Raw genomic sequence first — 18,742 nt, forward strand, 5'->3', positions numbered from 1 at the left:
AGCAATATTTCTGAATAACAATTCAATTATTAGTGATTTAATGCAAATCCTTATTAAAATAATGTTATCTAACTCTTGCAAAGTGTATCTTTTCACAACATCTGCGCCGGCTTTTATTTTATTTTTTGTCCGGCCCCGTCGTATCATGAGGTCGAAACTGATCGAAATCTTGACAAATGAAAACGTATACCGCCCACTTGAAAGCTCATAGATACCGATCAAAAATGCAAACATAATATAATATAACTCTACATTTCTTTAGAGAAAGTGTCTCAAATCAGAGGCTGAATCGGGGTATGTTAGCGGTTGTATGTTTTATATTTATATGTACGTGAGAAGGGCCATCATGTTTTATTTATTCGCGGCGGACTCGTAATAGAGTCGTGCCGTGAGAGCGGTCGGCACGTTTTTTGCCGTACGTAAGGCCCGACGTGTATTGAGACGTCTCTGGATGCTGATGTCTTGTTGCTTGTCCTTACTATACTTTCGACATGACGGCTACATTTATTTTGCAATGTTTTTTGCGGCGGTACAACAAACACTAAAACAATGTGTAAAGAGGAACATCATAGAAAACGATGAAAGGAATTTGTAATATTACACAGGCCTGCAAAATGAGGGTCATAACTTCCTCTCTAGAATTTGATAGCTGATTCTAAGGTATTTTGGTGCGCTGATTACGAATATGTACTTAGTTTTTCTCCATCACCTCCAGATTTTTCAAAAAAAGGTACAGATAGAAAATAGGAAAAAATCAGAAGTTTTCACATAAAAAAATATATATTTAAAGAAGAACATTACTTTTAACTTAAAAAACTACTAAAATATAATGATAACTATTTACTAGTCTAAATTACATGTAAATTTTATTTGTGAAACCTGGTCCTTTTTTTTCCTGGAAGCTTCGGTTGTTCGATTTTCGCTTAAATTTCCGGTTTGGATAGTCGTGCTTCAATAACCAACAATAGTCCGTTATCATGCTAGTATTACATCTTCCTTGATACCGGACTTCAAGCTCTTTCAAATCTTGGTGAAATCTTTCGCCTTGTTCTTCGCTAACGGCTCCTAGATTTTCTGGGAAGTAATCAATGGGCGAATTAAGGAAATTAAGTTTAATGTTCATGTTACAACCCATTACACCAAAACTTGCAATCATTTTGGCCACTATTTTTTTATAGTCGGAGCATAGACATATCCATAGCATAGGCGAAACGATTTTGAAGCAATTTTTCTATCCTTTTGACCACTTGCAAAGTTCTAATAAACAAGCCTTGCAAATTTTATGAGGAGTCCAAGTTTTGTCTTGGTTACTTAAAACGTATCCAAAATAACTTTAGTAAATATTTTTCACAAAATCTGTAATGCTGTGTCGTTGTTTTATAACCATAAATTTCCCGCAAATATTACAAAAACTGATCGCAGAATTTAAACAACTTTGCGATGACATTTTAAAGTTTATGTTGCAAGATCCGCAGTTCAATAACATAATTTGCTAAATCACTTATACAAAAACCCTTTGTTTTGTCTTTAATACACCCTTTTCTAATAATATTTACAATAATTAGGTAATATTACCTATTCATTATGTATGAATGAGCTCATTATGAAATTAAGCCAAAATATCCCTTTTTTGACATGTTTAATGCGAATTACATATACTCATTAGGTACTAATTAACAAATTACTGATTTGCATTAATTTCTATGTCCCCTTACATTAATTAAATGGAATAAAAATTAAGCTGAAGTAATTTAATGACGTTTTATAAATTTTAAAATGTAGGCGCTCAGACTATTTTCAGCAAAATCTTAAATATTCAATATTAAAAATTCCTGACGTAATGGAATTTTTTTATTATTTTTCTCGTAATCAGCACATCAGAAACTATAGAAAACGTTACTCAGATTTCAAAGGGGAAAACCATTGCAGACCTGTGTTATTACAACGCATACCTTTTTCAATGCCTTATGTGTATGTAACGCCATTTTCACTTCCATGATTGTGAGAAAAACATTACAATTTACTATGACGTATTTATTTACTTGTTGAAACTAAAGTTTCTTATGGATAAAATACGCAGTACAATACGAATCAACGTCGCTAAAGATCATTAGCAAATTGATACTAAAATCATGATAATTGCTCGAGACATCAATTCTAGCATTTACGCAGCAGGCGATAATTTACATTTTCCATCAACACAATAGGTATTAATCACTGAAACCCAACGCTTTCAACAAAGGCATTGCATTTAGAAAAGCATTTTTCATCAAGCGGCGTCCCTTTTAAACCCGTCTGTGGGGATATTAAAAATCCATTCATCACACTAACACAAAAAAATCAGATTCACACTCGAACACGGCAAAATCTGAAGACGAGGAGCTATTTCCATGGAGGGTGGAGAGTGGGGATGACGAACCACCCGCCCCCACCCTTTTGACAGGAAATGATTGTCTAATATTAGCTTTGTTATAAGTCTTCCCTGTTGGGAATCGAGAACGCCTTTTTGCAGTGTTTTGTTTGGTTAACGTTTTGGGAAATGCAACGGCTGTTTATTTTCGCGACTAATTACTTCCTAGCACACTTTGCATGGAAACTTTTCAATGAAAATCTGTGTGTGGTCCACGAAATGTATTGTCACCGTTAAAAAAAGAACTAAATTCGCACAATTTGGCCGTTTGACTCACGCGCAACTATCCGAATTATAAAACGGACGCCAGTAAATTAGAAGAAGAATTTAGGTTCGTCGACCCGAGACGCGGTGCGGCTAATAGAAAAAAATTCAGTCACCCTCGATAGTCACAATACGAGCCGCTTAAAAAAATAAAAATCTACACGTTGGTGCGTTATTTTGAATGAAATTTATTGGTGCGACATCTATTTCGGGTTTCTCGTCAACACCGCCGACTTCTTGGACTATGAATAGTGCCAACGGGACTTGCTTTGGGTATCCACAATGACAGATTTGTGTCCTGCACGCACTGGGTCCGGAAGTTTTTTTGATACAGTGACAGATTAATTAAGCATAGTTCCCAGCTATTAGACGACAGATGATTTTTATGAATCGCACATCACATGAATTAGAACGAAAAACATGTTAAAAGTTTATTAACTTCAAGGACGTCGTCAAAAAGATGTGCTATACTAGATTCTCTTTGATCTGCTGTAAAATTAAAGTTTTTTTCGGAAAATAACAACAAAGAATATGCACTGAACTGGCAGCGAGTAATAAATCACCGAACGAGTAAACCTTAATGTAATCTGTTGATTTTATTCTCATTAAATCGCTGTCCGCATTCGAACTAGCAGTCAATAACTGGTAATCGAAACAAAAACGAATCGGAATTAAATTACTGATTTTCGCGCGCGTCGCGCGGCCGCAAAATATTTTTGTCGATGCGGCAATAATTTCAGTCCGCATATTGTGCGATTTCGCGTGTAGATAACAGAAATAATGGGGTTCAAAAATGAAATTAATTCCAGGTTGATGATTTCAAATTGAAAAGTCACATCGGGCCGGGCCATAATTCATGGCCCTGAAACGTGTTCGGACGGCTGCGCCAGGGTTGTCCGCGGTTTATTTATTTACTCGCGTCGCGGGATTTTGTTACAAGATTGGCTTAGAAACACAATATTCGTTGTTATCTGATACATTTTTGGAACAAGATATACAAACTACGCGGTAGTGCTAATTGTTGATGTAGATTGGAATAAAGTGACTTTATCTAATATTTTAGTAAGTGGTTTAGAACTATAATACATTTAGTAATTGACAGCAACTATCTCAAAGGACTACCACGATCCCTAATAAGGCATTTAACGATTATTAAAATTATTGAAAATTAATTTCTTTAATCATGATCATACATAATCAGTTTATTCATAATCATGGCGTATGTACCTAACGAAATCAATAAGTTACATAAATTCTTAATAACGTCTCTACATAGAATATTTATTGCTATTTATTTTCCTAACATCGTAATCTACTAAGCTACAAAGCTATATGCACGTGTATTAGGCAAATATCAAACGGTTCAGCTACACGTTCTTACGATTTATGTACCCCTTTATTTGAATACGACCCCATAGCTCAAAAATGTAATACGCTAGGAAACATAACTAAGCCCATTGTGACAATATGATTTTTTATTACCGTGTAAACAATGAGGCTCGTTTTGTGACAAAAATAAAATAACAATGCTAATAGTTTTATCTATGCAAACATTGGTTTTTTGGCTGTTACTTTTTTGCTTGTCTATTTCTCAGTTCGCGTAGAAAAAAATTAAAGCACATTTTAGCGATGATGATTCTTTTTATTAATTTTATCATTGTGGGCATGATAATTCAAGTTGAATTTTTTTCTATATATTTGGGACGAAAACAGTCTTATACTTATATAGTTTTTAATTTAGAATTATTTACTATTTTAATTATTAAAATAATAACATCATTGTCCACATAATTTACTGATTGAATTTAGTTTGTAACATTCAGTGTTACAAGATCAGAGTGGCAACCCTAAATGCTAGCAAGCTCATTGTCACTGTCCTCTGTGGGAACTCTTCCGTTTTGAACTTAAACTCAATGTGATATTCTCACAGTCAGCTCTGAGTTGGATTGAGCAACCCTAAGCTTTATGATCTCGGTGTTTAGTCGCAGCCTTGAAATTATTCAAATATTACTTCACTACCGTGTAACAACTGTACAACCCTAGTTTCAGACCTTATAATGTAACCTTGGGTGTCTATATAAAATATTTTTTTATCTGTATTAATTTGAACATTAAAAAAAGTTGTCATATGATCACGAAAAAACTTTTCCTAGCTTTACACTTCTTTATAAGATTGTAATTAAGCCCAAACCTATATAATAAAAATCCTACACGGTCGTGTAGTTTTACAACAGCTATAAAGCACCTTTATAGCTCGAATTTTGATGGTAGCTCATTGTGGGAACCCTGGACGCCTCATTATGACGGTCCCTTGTCTCTTCCGCTTCAACACGCGCGGCATTTGCAGGTAACACACATACATACATACATACATACCGACATAATATGCCTACATTATTAGCTGTGTTAGCTATGTTACATATCAGTAGTGGTAGGTTGCTATGTAACAGAGTATTAGTAATAATAAGTTTGTAGGAGGGACAACCCTAACTGATTTTTATTAGGGTTTTTGGTAGAGTTCAATTGATTGAAGTAAAATGAATTGCTTAGGGTTCACTTGGTTTGTAAATCTTATATTATTTTCTTTTTTATCGAGAGACGTCCACTGCTGCTTTATTTACGTAAATTCCAAAAGCCTACGTTTTAAACTTTTCATCAAAATAAAACAGTCGTGTATTTTAGCTGTCGTTAGATTATTTTAGCTACTGAAATATTCAGGTTGGACTAATTTTACACACTTTCAGTAAGTAATAACTTGAAAAAATTGAGAATAGGAATCGAACCCACGAGCTTTCGCCTGCCGGGCGACCTTACTTTCAGCAAGTTTCAGAAGAGCTTTGGACCAGTAAATCAGCTGACTTTGTCAAAGCTTTTCCAAAATGTTGTAAACTAAAAGCTTCAGCAAAATGTTTTAACTAAAAATATACAACTTTGAAAAGTCAGGACTTGTTTGTGCCAGCCCTGAGCCAGCTCATTGTCACAGCCCTTTGTGAGGGCTTCCGCCGCCTGATATCTGCCGAGGTGAAGCCTCCTCTAGCCGAATATTCATGAGCTTTGTATTCGCGTTAGGTATTTACTTTCAGTCTGATTACGCAGTTTATGTTCATTATTAAAAGGTGATAAAACACTTTACTTTAGTTAGTATCGAATCTTTCCTGGGTATTGCTGAAAGTATTTTGTTTTCAGTCGAGAGAAAATGCAAGAGAAAAAAGTTATTTTCATTGCAAGATTTGAATGCCAGACACCATAATGAAACTTTTAAGTTATCGTTATTAATTACTAGCTTTTGATCGCGGCTTCATCAGTGTTTTCAGCCTGTCACAGAAAGCTATCTCACTCGGAAAAATGTAGGTTTTTTTAGACGAAATAATTTTCAAATTCGGTTTCGCAGTTTCTTTCTTATCGTAGTTTATTAGTTTCGTAGATTACCTTGTCATAAAAATACTCGCAAGCAAATCGCAAATCTGAAACTTTTTTACTAATTTCCACTTCAAAGTAAATCATAACTTTCTAACCATCGCTGTCACCAAACACACATCTAACGATGCAACGGTCACTCCATTTAAGGCAGCAGCATTCGCCGCCTAGTTATGGTTTTATATGTAAATACTAGAGTTGCCGCGAATAGTGGTTATAGCGAATAGTCGAATACCGATTATTCGCCATTCACTTTGGCGAATAGTCGAATAACTCGACATTACTATTCGACATAAAAAATAAAATTATTTCTAATTTCTTCTAAGGTTGTGAGAAAGGAAAACAATAAAGTTAAAGAAATCTGTTTCATGTTATACCTACATATACCTACTTATGAAATTGTTACGCTCCCATTTTATGCATTGAGCATACTCATTTTCTTTCATCAGAATATTGTGGTAAATTGAAAACCGATGATTAAAATAAATGTAATTCCAGTTTTTAATTTCATCATCATCATCATCATCATTTCAGACATAGGACGTCCACTGCTGAACATAGGCCTCCCCCAATGCTTTCCATGTTGATAGATTGCTAGCCTGCTACCTTTACGATGTCGTCGTTTCTAATTTACTTTTAAATTATAAGTACATTAATATCTTGTACTTTGTTAAATAAAAACGGTTGTCATAATTAGAGGCACTAATTATAAATTATACATAAGAAACTGATTCCTAAATTACAAGAACAACGGAAATTGTGTCTTTTTGTTTTTTTTATGATAAAAATGTTAAAATACTTATTTTCAGCTCAGATATTTTCTTAAACCTAATAAGCATACGTAAATAATCAATATTAAATTCCACCTAAAAAAATTCTATGAATTTTTTTTTTACTTTGTTTATTAGGGTATGTCATACCCCCACCTGGTACGGGACGTAACTTTTAGTCACCTGGTACACGGAGGGTTAATTTCATGAATATGATAGGCACAGGTACATAACTATTACAAATAATAATTGATATTGTGTATTGTTTTATTAGGGAAAATAATAAAAATATGATTATTTTTAACTCATTACTTTTTTTGTTCACTAAAAGTTTATTTTAAACGACTATTCGCCGAATGCCGAATAATACTAGCTATTATTCGGTATTCGACGAATATCAAAAAAATGTCGAGTAATGCCGAATACCGAATAATAGCGAGTATTCGCGGCAACTGTAGTAAATACAGTGGCAGATCTAATGAATAATGCATACGTTTGTCTCGAACATTTGTCGGTGGCACTATTTCAAACTTTCCCACTTCTTGCTGTATTTTCAACCAGAAAACTATTGCCTGAGTAGGCGGGTAGAATAGCAATCAATGAAGCGTTGTTGATCATTGATATTCTTGTTTTATGAAGACCAAACGCACTCCAAAGAAAATGCTTCTGTTAAACCCAAAATGTAGCCCAAAGCGTAGCCCTACATACAACATAGGGTAATTTATTAACGCTTTGTTCTATCGCGAGGCTCCCTGAGTAGCTCTAATTTATAATTAAAATCATAATAAGCTTATGCCACGGGACGTGGAAAAATACATCCGCATTAAACATGTTAATCCATCTAATTATTGTACCTACGAGTTAATTATAAAAACATCTAAATCATTCGATCTACTCTTCGAATCTGACGCCTCAGGCTTTTGAGGAAACAATGGTTGTATCTGCGTCCTTCTCTAATGCTAAATTTGGCTAAGCGTTAGACAGAGAAAACGTGTATAGCAGTCACGAAAAACGAGCCCGTAATTTGCCTGCACGAAAATTTGATAATAAATCATAATAGTTTTAGACAGAGCAGAGGTAAAAAAACCAATTTGGAAAGTGAATTGTAAGGCACGGCGGGCCCCGCCGCTCGGTCTGTTATTAGAGCAATTATGTTATTATGTTCGCCGTATCTAATCCGAAAAACTAAATTGGAGTCGGCCGCTGCCGGCGAATGCCCGATAGGTTCAATCATTTCGACTTTTGGGTCGCACGAAATTCGTTGCGGAAGCAATAAGAAACACGAAAATTCCGACCGAAATTAGCCAATAATATATAGTAATATGCAGGCGAGACTCCCAATCGATCCAAAACTGGGTTCAATTTTTAGACCCCTATTCGCTGCGGTCCATAGTTTGGTACAAATTAAAAAGGGTGCTCTGCTGCAGTACATAACTCAAAGTTCACATTTCATAAACAACCCCGCGTTGCCCTTTGATATCCCTCACTTAACTCATATTTCATTCAATATGACCATAATTGAAGCGATAGGTTGGGCTTCATTAGAATAAAATGCTTATTCCCGTAGCGGAAGGGTCGATAATAGTTCGCTGATGCGCGAGATAAGAAACATCGCATGAACGATTGCCTCTTTCACAATTTGTATCTTTAGCATACTCCACTCGTGAAACAGGTTTTTCTTGTGTAAGTTACGAACTCAGTTTTGTGTTTTCAAAGCGCCCGGTCCCTTTGTATTATCAAAATATCAAATATGAATACCAAATAAGGGTTGGGACAAAAGAAAAACTGACAACTTTTTAATTTATGCGCAAAAGAGTACATGAAAGAGTAATAATAGGAGCGTGTTTGGTAAATATATTAATGTAATAATTCTCTGAGGGCGTTTCGAGAGTCGGGTGATATTTTCTAAAATTTCACGGTAAATACATCATGTTCCGGTGGAAATGTTAACGTCTTCATTAGTGAGTGTTTTGTAAACATGCGGCCGGCTTACAATGATTGGGCTCTGAAAGCTAACGAAGTGGTTTTGCCCAATTGTCACACGAGTTTAGGAGCCTAACGGTACAGTAAAATTGAGACATCCCATGTGTGTTTCAATTTTATCGTACCATTAGGCTCCTTGCACGGTTGCACCATGGAATACCTAAGTTTAGCAACACAGAAGTACATTGTCTTGGTATTTTTAATAATAAAGATCCTTTATTTTTTCCGCTAGGCAGTCAACACTATCACTCAACAGAAATCATTCACCTCCTTGTTTACGGACGGATTTTTATCTAAATAATATTTATAACTTGCGCGCGCTCCCGATAGCGAATGCAATAAATTAATTTTTATTAATTATTCTATTCAACTTTTGTTTACAAAATCAGCTAGGTCCGCACCTATTTTTCCTTCTTTATCGTCTTATTTAATGTGCTCCGTTAATAATCCCGCATGATTTGTATATTTTTTCAATAATTTATTGCGCGCGCTATCTCCACAGCCCTGGAAAAGTTCAATATTTTGATTAAAATAATTAATTACTTTGTTGCAAAAATAGTCAATTAAAAAGTATCGTTAAGTGAAATGAGTTTGATTTACGAGTGTTTTAATCTTTAAGGTAGCGTCGTAAACGAATATGGCCCCTTTAATCATAACAAACGACATTTTGCGTCTTTCAACGGAAGAAAAACGTTTGTGTGCGAGTTCTTTGTATGGTAGTTGACACATTTACCTACAGTTATTTTACGATTGATATGAACTTGACCAGAATAGGCAGTCTTCATTCACTGCACTGACCCAGTTATCAGCGCAGTAGAACATTTCCTGACCCTGTCGTATCAACGAGCAGATAGCGCGGGTCACACATACAAGAGCCAACGACTTTTGAAAATATTTCTTCTAGATTTATCTGAGCAATGCACATTTTTAATGATCTTACAAGCTTAATTAATTGTTAACGAGAGATGAATTATTGCATTTGTCTTACAATGTGGGTATTTAAAATTGTCTTGTCTGTTCTTTATAAGATTTCCCGAACGTAATGCAGTTCTAATTTAGATTTTAAAATTCGATTATCTTTTGTTCCAGGTAAGTTCCCGCCATTACGGAGTCCGCGGAAATGAGTTCGAAATTCGAATTCCGTCTGTGTGCGACCGACTGTGTTTTGTCACGTGCCCGCCACGCGATTAACAGTTCAATCGTGATTTACATAAAGTCGTATTTCAATTTCGCGCGGCCCCCACGCTCGGAGCGGTGCATGTGTGCGGATAAAGCGACAGCTGAAAATCAGAGGGAAGCCTTCTATCTCGTTTTGCTGTGTTAAAACGAATTCATGAATACGAAACGATATAAGACCATTGACTTGTTTTAGTAAGAATTCGAATTTGAATTGGTTGTTAATGTTTTAATATTGCTGCGAATTAATACAAAATTCATTAAATTCGCGAAGTTTTTTCGAGGATGAAATGAAGGTGCTTAAACGATAACAGCTGTTTTCTAAAAGCGTAAAAAATATAATTGGACTACAGTAAAATGAGCAAATAATTTCGCTCAATGTCATTACATTACGTACGCAAATTGATATTGCCCGCATGTAGATTGTGGATAACAGTGAGTGCACAGCAGCAGGTATTCCTCGTTAAAGTAAACAATAAGATTATAAGGTAAATCTTAATTAGGTCATTGCTCTATATTTTTATTCAATAACAAAAATACGGCGATTATTTACTTTTGACGAATGTAATCGATAAATACGTATTTATAGAGTCGGTAATTGGAGCAAGTTGTATTTACAAGGTCAAATGGAAAGGAAGAACGAAGGATTTTACCCTTCTTGTAAAATTCTTGTTCCATAAATATTAAATATGAAAATTGAGTTGTAAATGCCTACTTCGAACTCTATATCTAGCTAGCAAGCTAATAATTATGGGAATAGGTCAGCTCTACGATGTATAAAAGATAGAAAATGTCTCCAGGCAACAAGGAAATGAATTAACACTTCATCGAGATAACGATTAACATGTGCAAATATGCTGGAACGTCTGCGAGTGCGTTTCCCGCCCATCCGTGGCGCGGCCGCGTGCATTCGCAGGCATTCCGCTAATCTCCCGAGTGATCGACAATAGTCCGGCCGCGTGTACGCTCGCAATAACCGGCCATTTTGAAAAACATACACAATCCCGGCTCCCTTTCGCAGATACCCGTCATTTCGAGCGGCCGCGTTAAAAGCACGCTACATGTTCGCACTCCCACCCGACTCACACATGCGGACGCGTATGAATCACGCGCGCCCCTGTGTGCGAGCGTGTCCGCTCCGCTGGAGACTGTCAGTGTGTTAGTGCCCGCGATCACAAGTATACGTGTGTGCGAGGGCCCACTCATGGCAGCCGACTATGACGGCTCGTAGATTTGACAGCTAGCTCAATGCGGGTTCAGACGTTCATTATACCGCGACCGATGTAATTTTCGTGAACCACTTGACATGTTGTGTACGCGCGGACGCAGTGACATGGTCGAGTTTTTATGACAGTGACAGTGATATTTTAATTTTCGCGCGAACTTGAACTTGTGATATTGATTTGTGATATGTCCCGCCTGAGGATCTTACGATGTTCGCAATTAGTCACGGCCCGCCGGTTGTATCGCTGGGGTGCTTAGACATAAATAAAAAATCTCTCGCGGTTTTGTGGTATCAACTAGACGGAACGAAAACATGCGCCACGTTATAGGAAACATAAATAAATAAACTCGTTAAATCCGCGCCGTGTAACGCTACAATAAATTATGCCTAAAAAGAGGTGATATATTTTAAAAACTTTTTGATTTTAGAAGCGAAATATTATTTTTGATAATAATCTAGAGGCTTCGCGAATATTTTTGTAAGAAAAACAAGTGATCATTTACATAGTGAATATTTCAGCGCGTAATAAGTGCTCTATATTTTTATATGAGAATGTTTTTGGACAATTTACTGTGGATTATTTGATGGATCTTAATGGTGAGTGATAATTTATCAATGTGAGTTACTTTTATTCGATAAAATTGATTCGAAAATAAATGGTAGAGTCGTAGTCTCGTAGTCAATATGCCTACAATTGAGTTTATTATGGTTCTTATCACTATACAATAAGAAACCTATTGCATTTGTTTTAATCAAAACATAGTTTATAGCTGTTTACTTGTTTAATCACATCTGACTCTACATTATACAAAAAAAAAATGATATAATGTTAATATGAATTGGTGAAAAGTATTTATATGCCATTAAAACTGATAATCCAAAACTTTGTATGCCCAATTTGCTATAATTTTATTGCTACTTATCAAACAAATTAAAGTAATCATAGTAGGTACGTGAAAACAAGTTGTTGTTTACATTGAGAAAATACATTGTAGTTCTTTTATCTTATGTCTTATAAAAATAACTAGGTACATCTTAATTTTGTGTATAAAATGAGTTCTTTAGACATATAAAAGTTTATACTTGAAACTAATTCGTCTTTGCTGAATACAATTTGAGACAAAAACTTAGTAAAAATACATCAATAAAGTCAAATAACCAATTTGAAAATGCATTGGAATTCGATTTCTTTAAAAAATATGCAAAACAAACACCTGTTTTAATCTTAGAACCGTAAAAACTAAGGTGCACACGTCAACAAAATTAATAGAGACATTAACACAGACGTGCATAATTTTTATTTTATACATAACCGAGCCCGGCCCTTTGTAGGCGGGCAGGTACCGACCCAGGGTTTGTCATTAATCAAAATCTTTCTGTATCCCTTAAATGAGTCGACGAAAGCGAAATAGAGACGTTTGTTGGACTGTTGGACTACGAGACTCCGCCTTAAGCGGATCATTTATCTTTTTTTTTGGAAACGGACCATTTGAGATGCGATTTGCTTATGTAAAAGTGAGAGTTATTAATTAGTTTTAAATCCGACTCTTTCCAAATAAATGACGACAGTGTCTGTGTATCCTTGAAGTTAGAATAGTTGACAGTCTTAATTCGTCTTGCATATTATTATACTCGTAGCATGTAGAGCTTAGATCATTTGTAAGTTTTTTGTTCAATTCAACTGGGTAACCTTTATCTGACTAATCCATTTTATTGGTTTTCTTTTATTTTGTTTCCTTATCAAAATTTATTCCTATAATGAAATCCTAATAATAATATAAATGTGAAAGTTTGTATGGAAGTTTGTTAATCTTTCACGCAAAAACTGCCGAACGGATTTTGATGAATCTTTACAGAAAATATTGTACATCAGATTAACACGTTAATTTATAACGATCTGTGACAAATTGAATTCCACGTGGGCAAAAGCTAGTACTCAATAAAAATTGTCTTTAAAAATAAAACACTCATTAAAAAGTCAACAAATATTTCATAAAACTAAACTGGAGATGATTGAAAGCTATACCCTTTTACGTAAGTAATACTTTAATGAGGACATAAACGTTTAACGTGCTCGCGAGATTTGCATATATTATTAATGTGGCAACATTAACACTCAATTTATTTAACTTATTGGATCGTTAAGCTTGCTAGTTTGTGTCTTACTAAATAGGAAAGGTTTAAAGAATTAAATGTAAACAATTATTAATGTCTAGTTTGCTATCATTTTTGCTTGATTGTGCAAGACGTTTTTTTCTTTTGTTTTTAACCACACCAATTAGGTAACTTCTAGCAAACTAAGCAGGTCTTGACTATAGCCGGTTTTCGTATTCAATTCTAATCCAAATGCGTCCTTCAACTGTCATTTAGTTTTAGATTTAATATCCACAATTTCGATGCGTTTACACTTTAACATTGTTTAAATAGTCTTATAGTTAAGCAATATTAAAATATAAAAACATCAAACCGTAGATGTTTTATGGAAATTCGACAGTTGACGGACGGATTTGGATTAGAATTGAATATAGAAAACCGGAATATATCGAGTACATAACGGATAAACATTGTCGATAGATGCTTAATATAGTTCAAACTATGAAATGAACGTCCATCACTCCGGGTATAAATAGGCGTGCTTAATAGACTAAAATTTGCTCCCAGGGGGATTCGAACCCGTAGCTAGTAGTCCCGTAGCGTTATGAACTTGAAAAACTAGGACAGCTTTTTAGTTAGAACGTAGGTAAAGTTCACATCCATGTTTATTTTGTCCTTTACACCTAATGTTTTGTTTGTTTATTTTTGTAAATACTAACTAGTTCTTAGACTTTTAATAACTAGACTTTCTTTGATCGATAACGTGACTCTACATTGAAAATCAAATTTAAATCTTAATATAGTCTAAGGCTGAATTGCACTAACTTACTTTGACCGTAACTTTGACAATAACCGGTGCTTTTTGTATGGAGTTTGACAGATTTTTGACGTTTGTCATCATTAAAGTAAGATGGTGCAACTCAGCCTTAATCTCACTGTAATTCGTTTAATTGTTAGTGACCATGTAAATTAAATAATTCTAAAGCCAGACTTAATCTTATCTTGTAAAACCGTCAACAACTTTAAAATTAATTTCTCAAAGCTTCAAAGCTTAAAACTTACACGGTTTTAGTCCATATTAAAATTAGTACAAGCATGATACCATTTCTGTAGTCCATCTATTATGAACTTAACTATGAATACTATTATAATGATCTGACGTCACTCCGCACGAATTCGACGCCATTGTACAAAATAGTAATTGTCTCATTTAAGCCGATGGGAATCAACTATGTTTATCTATCCACATAATATGTATAGCACTGGGGAATCTTATACAGTTGTAATTGGTGCTGTTTTTCAACAAATATGTAAAGTCCGATGCGCGGTTGACTGTACTTGTATTTGTTTTATTGTGGAATCAAATAATACGAACGCCATTGTTTCAAACTATTCGGTTTCGGTGTATCTAGGAAATTAATTTGCCTTTTTAAATAGTTTAGATGGTAATCTCAAATTGTAACTGATATAAATATAAAAGGAAAATTTATTATGTAATGTTGTATTGTTTCAAAAAATTTTGTAGCAGTTTTGATTTGCTAAAAACCAAAGTTATCAATTGCTTAACATATGGATTTGGTTTAAAATGTAACCACTGCATCATCAGCTTAACCATCAATACTAAAGCTGTCATTCTCCAGATTTATATTCACAATAAAAATATTTAATGCCCCATTAAACTCGAGCAATTATCCTATTACTTACGCAATGTCCGATAAAAATTGATATGTCAGACAAGAGCATCGTAAATTTCAATGCACGATCATACATTCGGAGCTGGCCTGCTATTATACTAACGGTCCTTTCACCGCTATCTGATGACCATCAGATGAACTGCTTTTTCTAAACTGCCTTAATAAAGCGGGCAACATAAGATTTTAATGCGCAAGATTCGGTTGGAGCGATAATGCTCCGTGACCGCGCACGACTTTCTATGAGGGAAATGGCTTGCATTTGCTACGGTCGCCCTTTTTTAAAGAGTTTTATACGGCTTTTGTGATGTATACGAATGCGTATGTGGTATATGGAATGTAAAAATGTCTGACCATCTTACCTTACCATTGAAGTTTGACCACAAATACATAAAAATAAGCACTGAATAAAAAGCAACTTTAAGCTTTTGTTTTACACCTGAAAGTGACTTGCTAACTTCTCGTTACACAAATTAACTCTAGATGAAAAAATAACTTTAGCTCTTAAATAGATTATATTTAGATTATTACCTTCTCATTAACCAAATGTGGAAATATTTTTAAATAATACAAATAGTTTCAGCTATCCACTTTTCCAGTGTAGGTAATTCACTCGCACATGCCTTGAAAATGAATTAATTTTTGACATGACATTGACAGATAAGTACCTATGTCAAAATCCACCAATCATGCAGCATTTGGACCTCCCGTCTACGTATTGCCATCTGGCGGATTTTTCAATCGCGAAAACCCTCATTAGAAAACTTTTGTATCTTCAAAGGACAAGTGATAAATAGAATCAGCTTTTTCAATTGAATCGATTATCGTTATCTTTTTATCTAATGATTTTGCATACACAATGCATTTAAAAGTCAACCACAGAAAAGGTTACAAATAACAAATGACTGCTATTTAGTTTGCTCTAAATCATTAAAACATGTAATTCGCTGAACAGAATGATTACGCCCACCTCAGTAGTTAATATTATATCATTTATTCGTGTCATCAGGTCCACTAAAAGATCTGGCGTGTCATTAAATATTTTAATTAACTTCGGATGGTTTGTGTGTTGTGTGTCAAAATAGAAAAATTAACAGAAGATATGAGTTATCTAATCCAGCACAATCTATTTATCATTGTTATTGAGGTTACGATCCATTTATAAATAAAGGTTTTATTTTTCGTTTCAAGGCATCTACAGTTCTACACTTATGTTTTTACTAAGAGGCTATTGCAGTAGAAGATAATAATATTAAAGATATAAGTATACTTCATAAAAATTGTGAACTGAACAGATATAAAGATATTGATAAACAAAAATATATTTATCTTTATATCCCGTCCATATGACCATATTCAAGTTAAAGCTAACTTTGGCATCGTAATTGTAATTCGTCATCGTTTTATATTATTATGTTTAATCTAATTACGAGTATTGAATAAATCCACATGAAAAGCTATGTAGTGTTTCTGAGACAAACCTGAACAAACTCGAACTCAGCAGGGAATTTTATTCAATAAAATATTAAGTGATATAATCGTTTAATACGTCGTAAATTGTCAAGAGTAAGTTGTAATCGATTCTTGACATAAAAGGCCCTTAATAAGAGCAGAAATTAAACAAACAGCTTGTACTGATAAGGAGAACACGTACATAATTAAATAACACGAAAAAACCCTTTACACGTGTTATGAGAGGTTCCTTGATAAATTAGTGCTAAATAAAGATAATCGTACCGCAATTGGTGGTTTGACATGTGGAGTCGGGAAATTGATGTGTATTATAGGGGCAAAACACCGGATCGTTTGCGAGCGAATTTGTGAAATTATCGGGCGGGCGATTTGAATATTAATCATGGGACGCGAGCGCAGCCTCGAGTTTGATTGCTCTCGAATCTTGGTGGTTTTATATCCTTTGTCTTTAGTACAATTTTAACTCTATAGCATCTTAAGTAGACGTAAAAAGGGCTATTTTGGCACAAAAATGTATAGTCTGATGTGATGTTGTCTGGATGTTTGGGCCGGAAATGTTCGAGAAAAATAACTATGATTCACTCCATTTTGTATGGTCTGCTTTTTTAAGATTTTTATCCTCGTTCTATCCTTTTAAGGAAAATGTACTTTGACCGCTTTTGAGGATATGATACATCTTATCAACCAAACAACATTGTGTGAACTAAAACAGCAAGTAAAGGCAAAACATCAAGTAAATATAAAAATCAAGTTTAGCCAATCTTTCATACATTTTAAAATTTCGCCACTTCTCAGCATCAGCCAATATGTTGTTATGAAGTGGTGGTAGAGCAAGCTATATTTGGGACGTGTACATTAGTGTACAAGGGCCCTGGAAAGGACCAAAGTACTAATAAATGATTTGTTTGATTGAGCTTTAGTTAACTCTTACTGTTAACGCAACTGATCAACGAAAGTTTATAAATTGAATGGCTATTAATGAACAAAAGTAATGTTGCTGAACAAATTGAATTGAGAAACTTATTATCATAGTCATAATAGCCTACTAAAAGAGCCTTCATAAACCACTATTATTAAGCTGGTAATACGTCGAATAAAATTACAGCAGTTTATAACAGAACGTGGAAAGGTTTTACATATTACATTGTAGTCTTTAAAATATAATCGTCTTTTATTAATCTCTCATGCTAGTGACGTGTCGTGATCGACAAATTGGTCGATACTTTATTACTTCTTGATTAATTTATTTTTGTCATAAGTGGTAACTGGTTAAATTGCACTTCACCAGTTCCCACTTATGAAAAATACGCAGGTTTTTTTGTTTAAAAAAATACTGAGATTTTTCCTCAAAAATCTCAAATAATAATTTCAGAAAACGTTCAATTTTATAATTCCCTCATTTTTATTTTTCTCGTAACTAACGTTCATAGGTAGGTAATTCATTTTCTCAAGCAAAAGGCAAATCGATTCGACGTTACATAGAGTGTTTATTTCCAATGTTGATACGTGAGGAGAGGCGTGGGAGACTGTAAGAGCGAGACTCTACCCAGAAGCATCTGTCGGCAAACACTTGCAGTAATTCAGATTAAAAACGTACAGGTGAATTGTATAAACTAGCTATTGCCCACGGCTGCGCCCGCGTGAATTTAGATTTGTCACTCAATTATAGCTTATATGTTATTCTGATGTATAAAGTATAATACTGTATAGTTTCACCAAAATCTGTTCAGTAGTTTTTGCGTGAAAGAGTAACAAATATACAAACTCTCGCATTTATAATATTAGTAGGATTAATATAGTCGGGCCGCGTCAGTCAGCCGGTATATTTTTGTTGTTAATAATTTCGTTGAGTGAATGTGTGATGATTGTAATTAATTACTCTCAGGATTAATGATCTGATTGATGGGATGATTGATAGTGCGATACTGTAATTGTTCTCTAGCTTATAAGATATATATGCTATCCAGGAAGCCAAACCAATTATTGGTTTTGGGAAACTCGATTTAACGCTAGGTTTAAGCGGCATGGACCATAAATTTTAATTTTTTTATGCAGCCTTGATTTATATGCGACTGCCAAGTAAAATATTAAAATCAATATAATCTAATGGTTAAATACAGGGTTACTTACGATACTTACACATATTGTGGTCTATGGGATAGTGACCTGGTCAAATAATTCCAATTAGCATTTTCAAAGAGCTTCCAGCCCAATATTTTGCTCTAAGAATAATAAAATT

General features: G+C 34.5%; 1 protein-coding gene across 4 annotated transcripts in view; it reads left to right on the forward strand.

Moving 5' to 3' along the window:
- The window catches only part of LOC135076927 (homeotic protein antennapedia-like), a 211,692-nt gene that overhangs the window by 154,241 nt on the left and 38,709 nt on the right, over positions 1-18,742 (forward strand). The window contains exon 1 of one of the 4 annotated variants that reach the window (XM_063971448.1): positions 11,166-11,842. The exons of the other annotated variants lie outside the window; for them this stretch is intronic. The gene's annotated coding sequence lies outside the window, so the exon portion shown is untranslated. Of the gene's footprint in view, positions 1-11,165; positions 11,843-18,742 lie in introns of those variants that run through there. 4 annotated transcript variants of the gene reach the window in all.

The sequence above is a fragment of the Ostrinia nubilalis genome, chromosome 12 (assembly GCF_963855985.1).
Source record: "Ostrinia nubilalis chromosome 12, ilOstNubi1.1, whole genome shotgun sequence".
In the NCBI taxonomy this organism is placed as follows: Eukaryota; Metazoa; Arthropoda; class Insecta; order Lepidoptera; family Crambidae; genus Ostrinia; species Ostrinia nubilalis.